This window comes from Aphis gossypii, unplaced genomic scaffold (genome assembly GCF_020184175.1).
Source record: "Aphis gossypii isolate Hap1 unplaced genomic scaffold, ASM2018417v2 Contig01075, whole genome shotgun sequence".
NCBI classification, from domain to species: domain Eukaryota; kingdom Metazoa; phylum Arthropoda; class Insecta; order Hemiptera; family Aphididae; genus Aphis; species Aphis gossypii.
This window is the reverse complement of record NW_026083443.1, coordinates 7502-23958: the sequence shown is the minus strand read 5'-3', so window position 1 is coordinate 23958 and position 16457 is coordinate 7502. Positions and strand designations below refer to the sequence as shown.

At 30.4% G+C, this 16457-nt stretch overlaps 1 pseudogene; it reads right to left on the bottom strand.

Annotated features, from left to right (window-relative positions):
* Nucleotides 1–8372: 8372 nt before the first annotated feature.
* On the bottom strand, nucleotides 8373–15319 carry LOC126555761 (uncharacterized; annotated as a pseudogene).
* Between the last annotated feature and the right edge of the window lie 1138 nt (nucleotides 15320–16457).

Here is a 16457-nt window from a genome sequence, read left to right as displayed (position 1 = left end):
CTCTAACATGCCGTACTGGCCGTCACTGGTCGGCACTCCTTCATCAACGCCAGGGTCCACCATCCACTGGTTAGCAAGTGTGATGTTAACACACACGGTCAAGTGGAGTTGGACAATTAATGCAGAGATCCCGGGGGGGGTAGCTCACTGACAGGCACCAGGACAATCTCGAGTATGTGGAGGACGAATAGTAACACAGAGTGGGGGTGAAGTTTGTTGTGTACACCGACTGCCAAGCGTTGATGTACTTGAACAACTTCCGAAGTAAAAACTCACAAGTCGCACGTTGGCATAACTCTTTGCAAGAGTATGACTACGAGGTCAAATACCGACCAGGTACTCAAATGAGTCATGTGGATGCGCTTTCCCGTGCGCCGGTGGCGGTGAATGAACGGGACTTTGATGAGGAGTTGGCTGGGAGATCCGAGGTGTGCACATTAATGACGGAAGAAGATAGAGTGCTGATGTGTCAAACTGCGGATCCTGAAGTTGCTAGGGAGTTGGAAATTGTCAAGTCTACTCCAGAAGCCGAAAACGACAACTATAAGGTTGAGCACGGTCTGCTTTACAGGAAGCATGGGAACCGGCTTCTTTTTGTCATGCCCAAGGCAATGCGGAAGAGCTTGTTGGTGACGGCGCACGACTTAAGTGGCCATCCAGCTATCGATCGGACGGTGAGTAATCTCCTCCAGGACTTCTGGTTTCCAAAGATGAGGCGTTATGTGAGGCAGAACATCCACATGTGTTTTGAGTGTCTGTTGTCGAAAAATCCGAGGGGCAAAAGACCAGGGATGTTACACCCAATACCGGTGGGACGACGGCCATTCCAGATTGTACACATGGACCACGTAGGGCCGTTTGTAACGGCCACTACTGGGAATAAGTATGTTCTAGTATTGGTGGACAACTTTACAAAATTTGTGGTTTTATTTGCAGTAAAGGGCACTACGGCTTAAGCTTTGCTTACTTGTGTGAGCCAGTTTGTAGGAGCTTATGGCTTGCCCAAGAAGTTCATCACGGATCGCGGATCGTCTTATACTTCCAAGCTGTTCGAAGAGTACTGTCGAGACCAGGGCATCCAGTTAGTGTTGGCTTCGTCGCGCCACCCACGAGCGAATGGCCAAGTAGAAAGGGTGCATAGTGTGGTTATGGCTGCATTGATGACCGAGGGCAGTGGACCTGACGGTTGGGACAAAGACCTGCCTAAGATACAACGTTACCTTAACAACAGTGAGAGCAAGGTGACGTCTAGGACACCCTTCGAATTGTTGCACGGGTATAGACCTAGATTCAGTCTTGGAACGCTTAGGGCTGTTTCTAAGACAGCAGATGAGTGGAAGATGCCAGAAGAGTTGCGGCGGGAAGCACGAGAGCAGATGGAGAGATCAAAGCAGAAGGTAAAGACTGCGTTTGACAAACATCGTCATGATAATACAAGCTACTCCGTGGGAGAGGTAGTGGTCATGAAGCGATGCCCTACTTCCACTGGAGAATCCACGAAACTACAAGACCGTTATCGGGGTCCCCTGGTTGTGACTGAGAAGCTACCTGGAGATGTCTACCGAGTGATTGAGTTGAACCAAGAAAAAAAAAGTCGGTTCGCCACCACTGCACATGTTATACAACTTAAGTCATGGAAGCTGCACAACCAAGATGATGAAGAAGACAACCAAGATGATGAAGAAGACAACCAAGATGGTGAAGAAGACAACCAAGATGAAGAAGAAGAAGACAACCAAAATGAAGAGGAAGGAGACAATCGAGGCGGAGAGACCGGAGATAACCGAGAAGAAGTTGAGGTGGAACCCAGAGAGGGAGTTATAGAAGTATCAGATGGTAGACCTATTAGGAAAAGGCGCCCTCCTGGTTGGGCTCGTGACTATGTTTAAATTTCTAATTTTTTTACTTCATCTAGATGATTAATTGTTCTGTATAATTATTATTCATATTACTTGTAAGCTTTGTTATGCATATTCTCAGATGATAAGTTATCGAATATCATTTTTATATATGTTTTTTTTTATTTTTATTTTTCTGTGATGAGTTCAATTGACAGTTCCTAAGATAATGCTACTAAAACGTATAGACTGTTAATATTATTAATTTGAACTGTTTAATTATATGTTGTATTGTTTAAAACTGTTATTAACTATTGAATTGTTAAAAAGAGATGATATGTTAAAATGTTAATTAGTTATATTACTTTTGTTAATCTGAATTTTGCTATGGAATTGTTATTTTATATTACTAAAAATGTAACTGTTGAGGACAACAGTCCTAAGCAGGAAGGCCGAGTGTAAACTCCCCTAGATAGCGCGGTGTATGTGCTGGACGCTGTATTGTTTGGTTGCTAGTTTTTAGTAGTTGTTGTCGTGCGTTAGTAGCGACTGGTGACCTGCGCCGTTGCGGGGTCGACCAGACGACAATTAGTGTAATCGCCGTTAAGTTTAATAAATGTTGCATTGTTTGTAAATCTATATTATTAAGACTTTAGTTATTTCCCCTAGCCGGTGAGAGTTAACACAATTATTTTATTTTTTGATGACTATGAGGTGGGAAATCCTTCAGAAAGTAAATCTGGTATACATAAACTAGATACTATTTATATATTGGCTCTTCCTGCATAGTACAATGCTTAGCTATTAACAATATTCTCTTAAAAACATATTTCTAGCTTCATTATTTCATTAAAGTGATAAACAGGAATTTGGTAATAATATAGTATTTAGACCACTTATTGACGAGCTAAATATTTGAGAGATAATGGTAGTGATATTGAATATTCATTGTTTAAAGGAAAATGTTAAATTTAGGTTGGCAATTATTTTAATAAATAATTTAGGCATACAGAATATTACAGAATTTGTAGAGAGTTGTTCAGTCAATTATACATGTTGTATATGTTAAGTTAGAAAATAAGTCTTGAAAAAACAATAGAACAGAACAGACAAAACACGTGTCAGCCAATACGAAAGACGATATAATGCACCAACAATTATTAGTGTAGTAGTGATTGTTATAGTTATTTATAGTAATTTAATTAACGTTATATAATTCTTCATTACAGAAATGGTTATGTTTAATGAGTCGTTTCTACGACTACATCGCTCATACAACGGATTGCAAAATCCGATTTTATTTTAACAAGGTTAAGTTGGATATCATTTCAACTGCTAAGTACATTGACTGAGTGGAATATTCATAAAAAAAATGTATCAGCTGTTGTTACTGTTAATGGGGCCAATATGGTCAAATCAATTTATGACCAATTTGAAAGTGAGAATCATATACCTTGATTTTCCCACACAATTAACTTTGTTGTTGAGAATTCAATCTCAAAATCTGAGGAGTTAAAATATTATTGCATAAAGTCGGAGAAGTAGTTAGGTTAATACTTTAAATAGAGTACTTCAGCTTATGATGAATTAAGAAAATTGCAAATAAATGAAGAAAAAATTAATTTATGATTTTTTCACCATTAAGTACCATTTAATTTAAAATAAAATAATAATATAATGTTTATAATTTATGTATAAAGTTTTATTAAATAATAAATTAATTGTATTTTTTAGGTAAAAAGGAAGTAAACATCAAAAAGCTTATATTAGATGTGAAGACAATATGGTATGGCATATTTTAATGGCACCTTTTATAATATGCTTGATAGATTCTTAATATTGTCTAAACTCATTTCTGATGTTCTTATTCAAAAGCCATCAAGTCCTGAAATGCTCACAGCAAGAAAGCTACAACAATTGCGCGAAACAATTAAATTATTTGAGAAAGTAACTCTGGAAATATCCAATGAAAACAATAAAAAATATATCGTTATCAGCAGAATTATATACCATTCATAAATTTTGTCACTTATAAAAAAAAAAAATATATTACAATTTACAACCCAATTCAGATTTGAATTAAAAAGAAACGTTATCATAGAGCTAAAACACGATTTGGTACATTCCATATAGCTGCAATTTTAGACCTTAGGTTGAAAAAGCAATAGGCGAAGTAAAAATGTTAGCCAAAAATTCAATACAAGAAACGAGCTCTGGCGAGTTCAAGCATGAATGAAGAAAAGCAATGCAATAATCTTTATATTTATAGAAACACCACAAAATATTGATACATAGGAAATATTAAAGAAAACAAATGAAAATAGATTCAGCAGAAACAACCAATTTAAGTGCCTACCTACCTATCACAGTCTTTAATTTCTTTAAAAGAAGATCCAATTCAATGCTGAGAAGACATAAAAAGTGTATATCCAGATTTATATGTACTTGTTTGAAAATATTTATCTATCATAGGTTAATCTGTTCCTTCAGAAAAATTATATTCGAAGGCTAGTTTAACCCTTTCAAAGTCAAGTAATAGGTAGACTATTAGGTAAGAGATCGAGTAAATTACTTTTTTAAACTCCATCGATGATAATCTTTGGTTCCATACTTAATAAGCTTTAATTTTGTTTCTATTTTTCGTATTTAATTTAACATACTTTAAGAACTACATTTTGTTAAAATAAAGAAATACATTTATTTTCATTATAATTTTCTAGCCGTAGGTACACTGTCATAATATATAAATATTACAATTAGAATTTATTGATATTGTTCGAATTTTACTATTTACAAATACCTACGTGCTATGAACAATCAATTTATTTGTCTTTATAATGCTATAGTTAAGTATCGATAACATGTTTCGGACCAAGGATTATGGTTATAAGTTTGATTAAAATAAAACGTATGTGGTAGTCTTGTAAAATATAAGTAATTAAATACTTTTTGAAGTATTTTTACCAAATGTTAATACTATAAAATCTGTTTTATTAAATAATTAATTAATAATTTTATAATATTACAAATCCATGTAAGTCATAATATATTATTTAAAATTAATTGTATCATATATTTGTACGGCTTTGCAAGCGCTGTGCATCGTATTTTCGTATAGAAATAATAATATGAAGATTACGAGCGCTCTTCGAGTAGTCAGCGCTCCCGGTGGCAATCACGATAATGGAATAAAGTTAATAAATTACAACTGGTATACATTTTTCAATCAATTTATAATCCACGTGTTTAGTCTTCGGACAGTGTCTACATCTCTGCGTTTTCTTTTGTTTATGCGAATGTTCACCGAATTGTCTAGTTATTGTCGGTTATCGTGCGTGTGTGAACTATTACGATGTGTACCTAATCGTCGTGTCCTTTTTATTATACTGATAGTTGTTTTTTCCCTCGTCGGCCGACGCCATCGCGGACCTAGAAGAGTTGGTGCCGACTGAGCCCGTTTTTTTTTTACACGTCGCTCGTCGCACCGTTAACGCGCACATGACCGGGACAATACGTAAATACCTAGGTACGCGTTTTACGTGTTATTAGGTACCTACGGTTTTATAATATAAGATATATTGTATATCTTTGACCAGTAATAATTAAATTTATTACATTGTCTAATGAAGTAATGAGTGTATTATCATTAAAATAATATAATATATGCTGTGATGAGACATCGGATGTTCGGACGACGCCGTCCTTCATAACGGCCGTACATAGTTTTTGGCCGCCGGCCGTTGCGTGCGCGTGTTTGCGGACGAAGTCCCGTGCGCTGTTTTATACCGCTTGCTGATGTGCCTACTCGAAATAATTATTAATTATTATATTAACGAGTGCCATTACACGATTGTCAAAAAAATACGTTCTATTATTTTGAAAAATATTATCATCATTAAAGGAATGTAATATTATGTAGAAGTCATAAATTATTTTATATAGACAACAATCTATATAATTTCATATTAAATTGAACAATATGCGTGTCCAATTTCTATATTTTGTTATCAGTAAAATATTATAAATTAGTTAAAAAAAAAAAGAGTGGTCAAGTGAGGTTACCTAGCACTATAATATTTTATACTTACTCGGGATCACAAATTTCTATATTATTTATATTAGAAACCATGTTAAATCTTTTTATGAAGAAAGACATTTTTCTGTTCAATAAATAAATAATTATTGTCAATATCATAAATTATCATCCATACGTTTTTGGGTATTATTTGTAATTTTAATTTGAACAATAAATTATTTATATTTTTATGGTGATATTCTAATTTTGTGCATTGTCACATTAGCACACCTATGGAATTTTAAGTGGTCAGTGTCGTCTACATATCTATTAAAATACGACTTGCGCTAAAAAACCAATAAAAAAAAATATATTATATTAATAAACAATTTATTATGCATTTCATGTACAATGGCACTTTGATAATGGTGGATTATAATAATTGAAAATTACCAAACTACCAATGTATAAAATTATCAAGATTCAAGAATATTAATTAACTAAATTTTTTTTTTTTTTAATTATTTACTAAATTTTGCAATTAACTCTTGTGAGTTATGAATATTATGAACATTGTGATTACTGATTCGTATTCAAATATTTTGACTACATAAATTATTATTTATGTGTAAGTTAATATTAATCTTAAACTGAAAACTTGAAAAAAATGAAAAAATGAAAAAAAAATATACATACACAAGAGGTAATACTTGAGTGAAAAGGGATAATTTTATTTAAAAAAAAAAATTATTTGTTTACTCTTACTCAGAACTGATTAAGGTTTTTTTCTGTTTATAATGGAACTTTTAACTTCTAGGAGAACAATGTTATTTTGAAATTCATGTATTAAAACCGAGGTTCCAATAAGGTCTCCTCATCTAATAGAGTTTGTTTTTCTGCTTGACTAAAGTGCTTGTCAATTTTTTCAGATAACTTATAATATTTACCTACATTTTTAATTTTTGGAATGTTTGATATTATGATCAATATTGTCTTAATGAATTAGTTATTGACAATTATTGATTAAATTTAAGTACTGTTTTACAAAAAAAATATTGAACTTTCTTTCAATATGATAAATAATCCCAAATGATACCTCCTACTTGTTTCATTTTTGTTCTTTTTAAAAAAGCTGTGATTTTAACTCAATAACAAACTATACTGGTATATCCAGACTTCAATTTCCAGTTGATGAAACACATTAGTTTGTTAGTTTTTATGTATAGATGTGGCCTAAAAGTTTCTAGTAATAATGTAGTATGTACCTACTATAATAATAATTTTAAGTTTTATGTTTATACAGTGCTAAGCACTTGGTAAATGTTTATAGAAACCAAAATACTAGTGCAATTTATGACTTACTAATATTATGACTTGAAAAACTTTTTTTACTGAGTTAAGTTAATTTAATTTTCTATCTTAACTTTTATTTTAATTTATTTTAGTTAATTATTTTTATTAACTTACCCACCTTTGCATAAAATATAGCGGGACCCAGCTTGTGCTGTTTTTGAAATCTGGGGTTCAACTCGAGTTTGTTCCCAATTGTAAATTAAAAGCTGAGTAATATTTGTATGTATAAATAGAATCAAGTTGTATGTGCACACAGCATATTAATACAATTTTGTATTAAAAGAAGAAACAAAATACCCATCATTTAATAAAAAAAAAACTTGATAAAACAAATGAAAAATGTTTATGCATAGGGTAATGACTCCAGTGATTGGCAACAAGGCATATTACTTTTTTCCTATCTTGGGAAATAAATTGTCTTTAATACAGATTTTCTATAATATTGCTTTATTAGCATAACTATGAATGCATTTTTTTGTATATTTTGTCAATTTTAGAAAAAAAGTGCATATATCTTAATTTTCATATGTTTTTTATGCATATTTTTCAATTTTCGTGAGATTTCTATACTTGTTTATTATTTTCTTGAAAAATTGATGTTTTCTTCTAATAAAATTACTTGCGGCAAACACACTGTTGGGGACTAAAGGAAGTCTGGGTCGAACAGGATAACAATCAGTTCAATGCCGGAATACTCCGACCAGGGTTGCCAACCTCTACAGCTGAACATATCGTACTGTAGTTATCAAATTATCGTATTTACCATATTTTAGAAAAAAACTATCGTACAAAAAATTTGGCACCTCGCTACGCTCGGTGCGATTATGTATTTGTGTTCATTACAATTTATTCGGCTGGAAGACCGAAAGTCCGAAAATGTATTCAAGGTAGTGTTTAGGTGAAAAAAAATCATGCAAAAATGATTAATGATAAACACGCATTTGTATAATTCGTCGGAGGACGACTAATAGACTAACAAGTCATATTATAAAAAGTTATAAATTGAATAAATAAAAAACAAATTGTATATACATCTATAAAAGCGGAAAAAAATTTGATAATAATCATCATAATAATAATAATCTCCAAGGAGATAAGAGATATAAATTGTCAATATTGATATGTCTACTCATATCTACGTCATCTAAATATTGATACACCATGGTCTACGCATTGAACATTGCTAAGTCCCCTTCTTCAACAAGTTCAACAGCAGCTGCTGCAGCTGTAGGGTAGTCCTTTAAATCGTGATGACTATCACTAATGTATAATAATTTTTTTGTCATCCTGCTCAGCATATCGTCTGTTGGTGTAAATTTGACACAATTATTACTACCACTACTCTTAATATTTTGTTTCGCATGTGTTGTGTTAAGGTAACACTGTACTTGTTATCATATTATTTTCCGTTACTCTGTGTATAAGTCAGTCACTCTCTCCAGTTCGCGTAGTCTCGTCAATTAATCTTAGATGTAAAATTTGTGATGTATTAAATAAAACTTATAATAAAATAAAATGTCAAACAATATTTTGTTTATTATATTTAAAATACAACATGGTGTCAGGTGTTGATTCATTATGGGTCGAAAAAAGAAGGATCAAGCAGATAAATCTGGATCACAACATGATGAGTCAATAAACGAGCCGCAACAAACCACGTGCACTGATGCTCAAATTTCTACGAACACATTAACGATGTCGTCAGGTCTTATTGGTAATGTAAGTCAACTATCCTTAAATGGAAATTTATGTCAAAATTGGTCCGATTGGTTACAAGAGTTCAACATTTATTTGATTGCGAGTGGTTATGATAGTCAGCCAGAAATACGTAAAATATCAATATTTTTACATTTTATTGGTAAAGCTGCTTTAAAAATCTATAATTCATTTAATGTTAACATTAAAGAGTTGACATTGGATGATCTAATATACAGATTTAATGAATATTTTATTCCACGTAAAAATGTCACTGTGGAACGCCATAAATTTTTTACGCGCTACCAATTACCTGATGAAAGTATTAATGAATATGTAGCAGAGATTAACAAATAAAAGTATGTCATGTGAATTTGAGTCTTTACGAGAAAGTCTAATAAAAGATATGCTAATCTGTGGTCTGAATACAAATAGTATTAAAATTAAACAATGTCTATTAAAAGAAGATGATCTTACATTGGAAAAAGCATTGAAAATTGCTACGTCTATGACGTTGTCACAACAAAGGATTAAGCAACTGGATGTCATGGATGGGAGCAATGAAGCAGTCAAAGAAGTACTAGTAGTTCAGTCAAGAGAAAAGTTCAAAAGTCGAGGTCGTCATCAAGGGTTGTATGGTCATAAGAATTGTCAGTCAATATCTTCAGATAAGAATAACCAAACTCGTGAGTCATCGCTGTCCAGTCAATCGTCAAGGATCAAAAAAGAAAGTTCAAAGCAGTCATACGGTAATAATAATAATTTAAGTCCTACATGTAGTCGTTGTGGTCAAAGTCATAAATTTTCATGTCCCGCCAAAGGTATCAAATGTCATAAATGTAATTTGTTTAATCATTTTGCCAAATATTGTAAGACAAAGATTGTTAATCAAATGACACTTGATAAAAAAAATTCTAGTAATGATAATTTACTTTTTATTGGTTCTATAACTGATTATAATAAAAATGATGTTTGGCAAATTGTCTTACAAATTAATAACAGAGATGTGAATTGTCAGTTAGATACAGGTGCCCAAGCTAATATAATGTCAATTGAAATTTTTAAAAAAATGAATATTTCTCTCAGTAGTATTAAAAAACAATCTAATGTAAAATTAATGGCTTTTAACTCTAATAAGATATCCACTTTAGGTAAAAGCACTATTAAATGTTTTTATAAACAAAAATATTACTTAATTGAATTTTACATAGTTGATTTTTCATGTAATACTATACTAGGTTTGGAAACATGTAATAATCTTAATTTAATATCTAGAATTAATCTCATAAATAATGATAATGAGATTTCTATTTTAAATAAGTATGAAGATTTATTTGAAGGTCTAGGATGTCTACCAATCACTTATCATATTCATTTAGACACTAATATTCAACCTAAAATTGATCCTCCTAGGAGAGTTCCATTTAAAATTTATGATAAATTAGAATCTGAACTGAAAAATATGGTCAATATGAAAGTAATAGAAAAAGTAAATGCACCAACGTCTTGGGTTAATTCTGTAGTTATTGTAATAAAAAAGGATAATAAGCTTCGAATATGTTTAGATCCAAGAAATCTAAATAAGGCTATAAAACGTTCACACTTTCCTCTTCCTAGTTTTGAAAAGTGTAAATCTAGATTAAATGGTTCATGTTATTTTTCCACTTTAGATGCTAGCTCTGGTTTTTGGATGGTACCGCTTGATGAGGAAAGTGCCAACTTATGTACATTTAACACTCCCTTTGGTAGGTATAAATTTATTAGACTTCCTTATGGTTTAAATTGTGCATCAGAAGTTTTTCATAGAATAATGACTGAACATTTTTCTGATATAGATGGTGTATTTTTATATGTTGATGATCTTATCATATATGCTAAAAATAAAGAACAACATGATCTAATACTAAAAAAGGTATTTGAAAGAGCCCGTCAAATTAATATTAAATTTAATAAAAACAAAATGTCATATAGGTGTCCAAGAGGTAAAATTTTTAGGACATATTTTTAATAAAAATGGTGTTCAGCCAGATGATGAAAAAATCAAAGCTATAACTAATTTACCGTCACCAAAATGTGTAAAAGATTTACAAAGGTTTCTAGGCATGATTAATTACCTAGGTGCATACATACCTAATTTAGCCGCCGAATCAACTATTTTGCGTGACTTGTTAAAAAAAAATTCATTGTGGCAATGGGATGAAAATTATGAAAAAGCATTTTGTCATTTAAAAAATTTAATATCAACATTTCCTGTCTTAAGTTATTTTGATTGTTCAAAACCTATAACATTATCAGTAGATGCTTCACAAAATGCTGTAGGTGCAGTTTTGCTGCAAGACAATAAACCTTGTGCTTATGCCTCAAAATCATTAACTGAAAGTCAACAAAATTTTGCTCAGATAGAAAAAGAATTATATGCGATAATGTTTGGTTGCACTAAATTTCATCAATATTTGTATGGTCAAACAATTACTGTGCAAACTGACCATAAGCCACTAATTACATTATTTACAAAACCTCTTCATTCTGTACCTGTCCGTCTCCAACGCATGATGCTTAAACTACAATCTTATGATTTAAAAGTTAGATTTGTTCCTGGTAAATTACTAATAATTGCTGATACTTTGTCTAGAGCAGCACTTCAAATAACTGAAGTTGATGAAATTGAAGATGATATAATTTTAAATGTTCAAAATTTAATTTCTAATATAGCAATTTCAAAAAATAAATTAGACTTGATTAAAAAAGAAACACAAAATGATTTGGTATGTAAAAAACTTAGTGAAGTTATACAAAGTGGGTGGCCAGAAAATAAAAATTTAATTGAGGAAATAATTAAACCCTATTGGTCTTTTAAAGAAGATTTATGTATAATAGACAACTTATTATTTAAAAATAAAAGTTTGCTTATACCTATAAATTTAAGACCAGAAATGTTAAAAATAGTTCATGAAGGTCATATGGGGATTGAAAGATGTAAAAATTCAATAAAAGATTTAATATTTTGGCCTAACATAAATTCTGATATAAAAAATATTGTTGAAAATTGTGAAGTATGCATTAAATATAGAAATAATAATTCTAAAGAACCTTTAATACCACATGATATACCTCAAATACCTTGGTTTAAATTAGGAACTGATATATTTCACTTTGATAATAAAATATATTTATTGGTGGTAGACTATTATTCTAAATTTATAGAAATTGCACATTTAACATCTGGATTTACAAGTACTTCTGTTATTCAACATCTTAAATCAATGTTTGCTAGATTTGGAATACCATTTTCAATAGTGTCTGATAATGGTCCACCATTTAGTTCACTAGAATTTAAACAGTTTATGTCTGAATGGGATATAGAACATATCACTTCAAGTCCAAATTATGCTCAATCTAATGGGTTAGCAGAAAGATCAATACAGTCAATAAAGAAATTACTAAAAAAGTGTAAAGAAAGTAAAATGATATATATATAGCTCTAAGCATAATCGAAATTCTCCTAAAGGAAATTTATGTTCTCCTTCTCAACTGTTAATGTCAAAATCAATTCGAACAAAATTACCTGTTTCCATAGATAACTTAAAACCTAAATTAACTGAATTAAGTGATTACCAAAATAAAATAAAAATAAAAACAGATAAAATAACTAATTATTATAATAAAAAAACAAAAAATTTAACACCTCTTGCAGTTGGTGAAAAAGTTTTATTTAAATTAGTACCCAATGGTCCTTGGATCAATGGTAAAGTGATTCAAATTGGTAAATTTCCTAGATCTTATGTAATTGAAGGTGAAAAAGGAGGCAAGTATAGAAGAAACAGAAAACATTTAATAACTTGTGCTTTAACCACTTCTAAACCAAATAATTATGAACAACCCAACTTAAATTCAAATATAAATAAAAAATTTACTCGTTCTGGTGTAGAATAATAATTAAACCTAAACGGTTAGATTTATAAGCCATAATTATTATGCAGTAATTACATATTATACTAATTGTTGTTTTACTATATATTTTATAACCACCTATTTTATTTTATGTTATTTTTTTTTTTTTTTCCTTTATCATTATTATTATAATTATAATTACTATTATATATTTTGTATTGTATATTATGATTTTTTTTGTGTTAAAAAAAAAAAAAAAAAAAAAAAAAAAAAGAAGGAAGATGTTGTGTTAAGGTAACACTGTACTTGTTATCATATTATTTTCCGTTACTCTGTGTATAAGTCAGTCACTCTCTCCAGTTCGCGTAGTCTCGTCAATTAATCTTAGATGTAAAATTTGTGATGTATTAAATAAAACTTATAATAAAATAAAATGTCAAACAATATTTTGTTTATTATATTTAAAATACAACAGCATGTAGGACCCCATTTATTGTAGTTGTATTGAGCCTACTACGCAGCTTAGTTTTGAGGCAGTTAACTGAGGAAAATACTCTCTCACAGTTTGCATTTGAGTGTGGTAAACTTAAAATAATCAAGGCATAATTTGCCAATATTTCACACTCTGAAAATAATTTTTTTATTGTAGTCCTATAACCAATAAATAAATAAAAATATATTATTAATATATACATGATTTAAATATCTATGTATAAATACATAGCACAAATATAATTAAATATTATTATTATTTTAAATAATATAAAAAAATACCAGTGAACATTATAATTACCAGAACAAATCAGCTGGTACTACTTTAGTTTTCGGGTCAGTTAATTTTACTATGATATCATAGTCTAAGTTGAAACTAAAATAGGTAGACATCTCCAACCATCGTCAATTATCTGAATCATCTGTGGTTCAGTCACAACCCTTGGTAAAACTTTAATTAGGTTTAACAGAGTAGGAGAAGTTTCCCTGAAAGCATGAGATATTGCATTCTCTGGTTTAAGCATGTGTAATTTTGATAGTACTGGATCAGACATATTGTAACGCTTTTTTATTTCCATGGCAGCAACAATAAAAAAATCTCTACACCTAATCATAATAAAATGTATTTATACAACCACCAAATCAAAAGTCATAATTTTAATTAAATTATTTTGTTTACCTTTTAAAAAAATCCTTCCGTCTAACATTATCAGCTAAAACTTTTGGATCATTGACCAAATCCAATAACCACCCCAAGGTATAACCCAGAATCTATAAGTTGAAACTCACCATTGTTAGGATTTATATTGTCCAATGGCGTTTGTAATACATAACTTCTTTTAAGAAAGCATAGTAAAATTTCTTTGTACAGATTAATAATTTTATCATGCAATTCTAATATGACTGTTTGGAAATACATATTAAACCTACAGTATACAACATAATATTGATATGATTATGAAATTAATAAAAATATAATATAACATAAATATGGAATGCCGTAACTAGACTACTTCAGGCCTGTGTGCAAACAAAAATCTTGAGGCCCCTCAGGATTTATCAGAATAATCAACAATTTACTCCAACTATAAACTACAATTAGGTTTAGGCATAGGTTACTTAAAGTATTTGTAAGTAATACCTACGAAAAGTTAACTATATTTAACTATATTACCCAAAAAGAAAAAAACAGTGGTCACGAATTCTAAAACCAACAAAACGAAACGTTTGTTATTTATTTATAGTAATATACCTAATACTATTAATAGGATTACATGAAAATAAGGACAAAAATCTATATTTATACTTCTTAATTTTGATAAGGTCCTGGAAACAGTAATAGTTACAGTAATAGTAACAGTAATAGTTAATTAGTAAATAGATATTAAGATATTAAATAACATTAGTTTCATAATTCATTTCTACATAAATAGTTTTAATATTAGTCATTAAACCTTTTGAAGCCCTGCAATATAGTATGAGACACATGGCACTGATAAAATATGTTAATTAGTTAATAATTTGTATACCTTGTAAATAACGGCAAGCTCCAATTTAAAAACAAAAACCCAAGCTTCATGAATGGATCATTTAATCCATAGTATATCGTCTCAGTTGAAATCAAACGTTGACTTAAGTAAGTGTCAGTAAAATATAGTTTCAGACTATCCCATTGTTCTAATATTCTACTGACTACTGCAATTAGAGATAACCAACGCGTTTGTGAAGGATGTAACATTTTGTGGGGCTTAAGATTCAAAAACATCTGGAATTGTTTAAGTTCTGCTTGCCTCTTTGAACTACTCTTTAGAAAATTAAAAATATTTCTTGCCATATCCTCTAAGGCACGAGGCAATTGTTTACATGCTTCGCTTGCACATAAGTGGGCGAATGGCATACACATTTCATTATAAAAATGCCTAAAAACATAATGAAGTTACATGAAAAAAATGCAAACACACTTTTTTTGTAAGTGTTTTATACCTGGACATGACTCGCGCAGTCGAGAAACAACAGAGTTATGTTGGCCCATCATAACGTTACATCCATCACTACCAAAACCAATTATATTGGTTAATGGTATTTCATATTCGTTAAGCGTGGAAATCAAACCGTTATAAAGGTGTTCGGCACTGGCTGAACTAGGATTATCTGTGTCATAAACATTGTGTAGTTGCCAAAATACGCTTTCAATAATTTCACTAGATTCATCATAAAATCTGGAATAAAAAATTATATTTATATTAAAAAGTACTATATTATATAAAAACATATTTATTTACCTTGCAACTACACAGGAAGTTTTTATTGTACCGATATCAGTTGACTCGTCTGTCACCAGGCTAAATTTTTGTTTTTTTAATTTCTCAAATAAAACCAACTTTTGAGAACTACCGATTACATTTTTAATGATCGCTGTCGTTTTAGTTCTCTTAACATTAATATTCTTAGCAATTTCAGAGTCAGGAAATACTTCCGTAAGTAATTCTGACAAGTGATCGGCTCCTAAAAACGGCACATTATGTTCAGCAAAATACGCTGCTAATTTTATTTCGGCAATGGATACCAATTGCTTTTTTTTAATATCTGAATCAGTTTCTGTTGTGAACAGAGAAACAGGTGGTGTTTTTGATGTCCACTCAACATAATTGATTTGTGTTTTTTACCAAGTGCGTGATTTTTTAAAACAGTAATTTCTGATTTTATTGTTTGCTTACAATATTTGCAGTATGCTTCATATTCGTTACATTTAACTGGCATTAACCACGTTTTAAACAAATGATTTTTCTGCCACTCTGTCCGAAATTTTTGTGAACGATGTTTTGGTTTTTCACTCTTTGCCATGTCACCGCCTCTATTCATTCGAATTTTTTTTGGTGTTGTCGGGCTACTAGTCATACTACAACTACACCCTGGAATATCTGAGTCAACTTCCATTTTTATTTTCAAAAAATTTAAGCTTTTAACCAAGTAAATAACAAAAAAATTCTAAATTTTAATATTGAAAGACAGTCACAGAACATCAGAACAGGACATATAACATTAAACGACGTACCAAAACCAATAAAAAAGATAACCGTCAAAAGATTAATATAAGATAACAAATAATTTAGAAAGTACAAAAATCTATTTTTGAATTTTTGGATTTTAGTAAAATTATTAAATTATCGTAT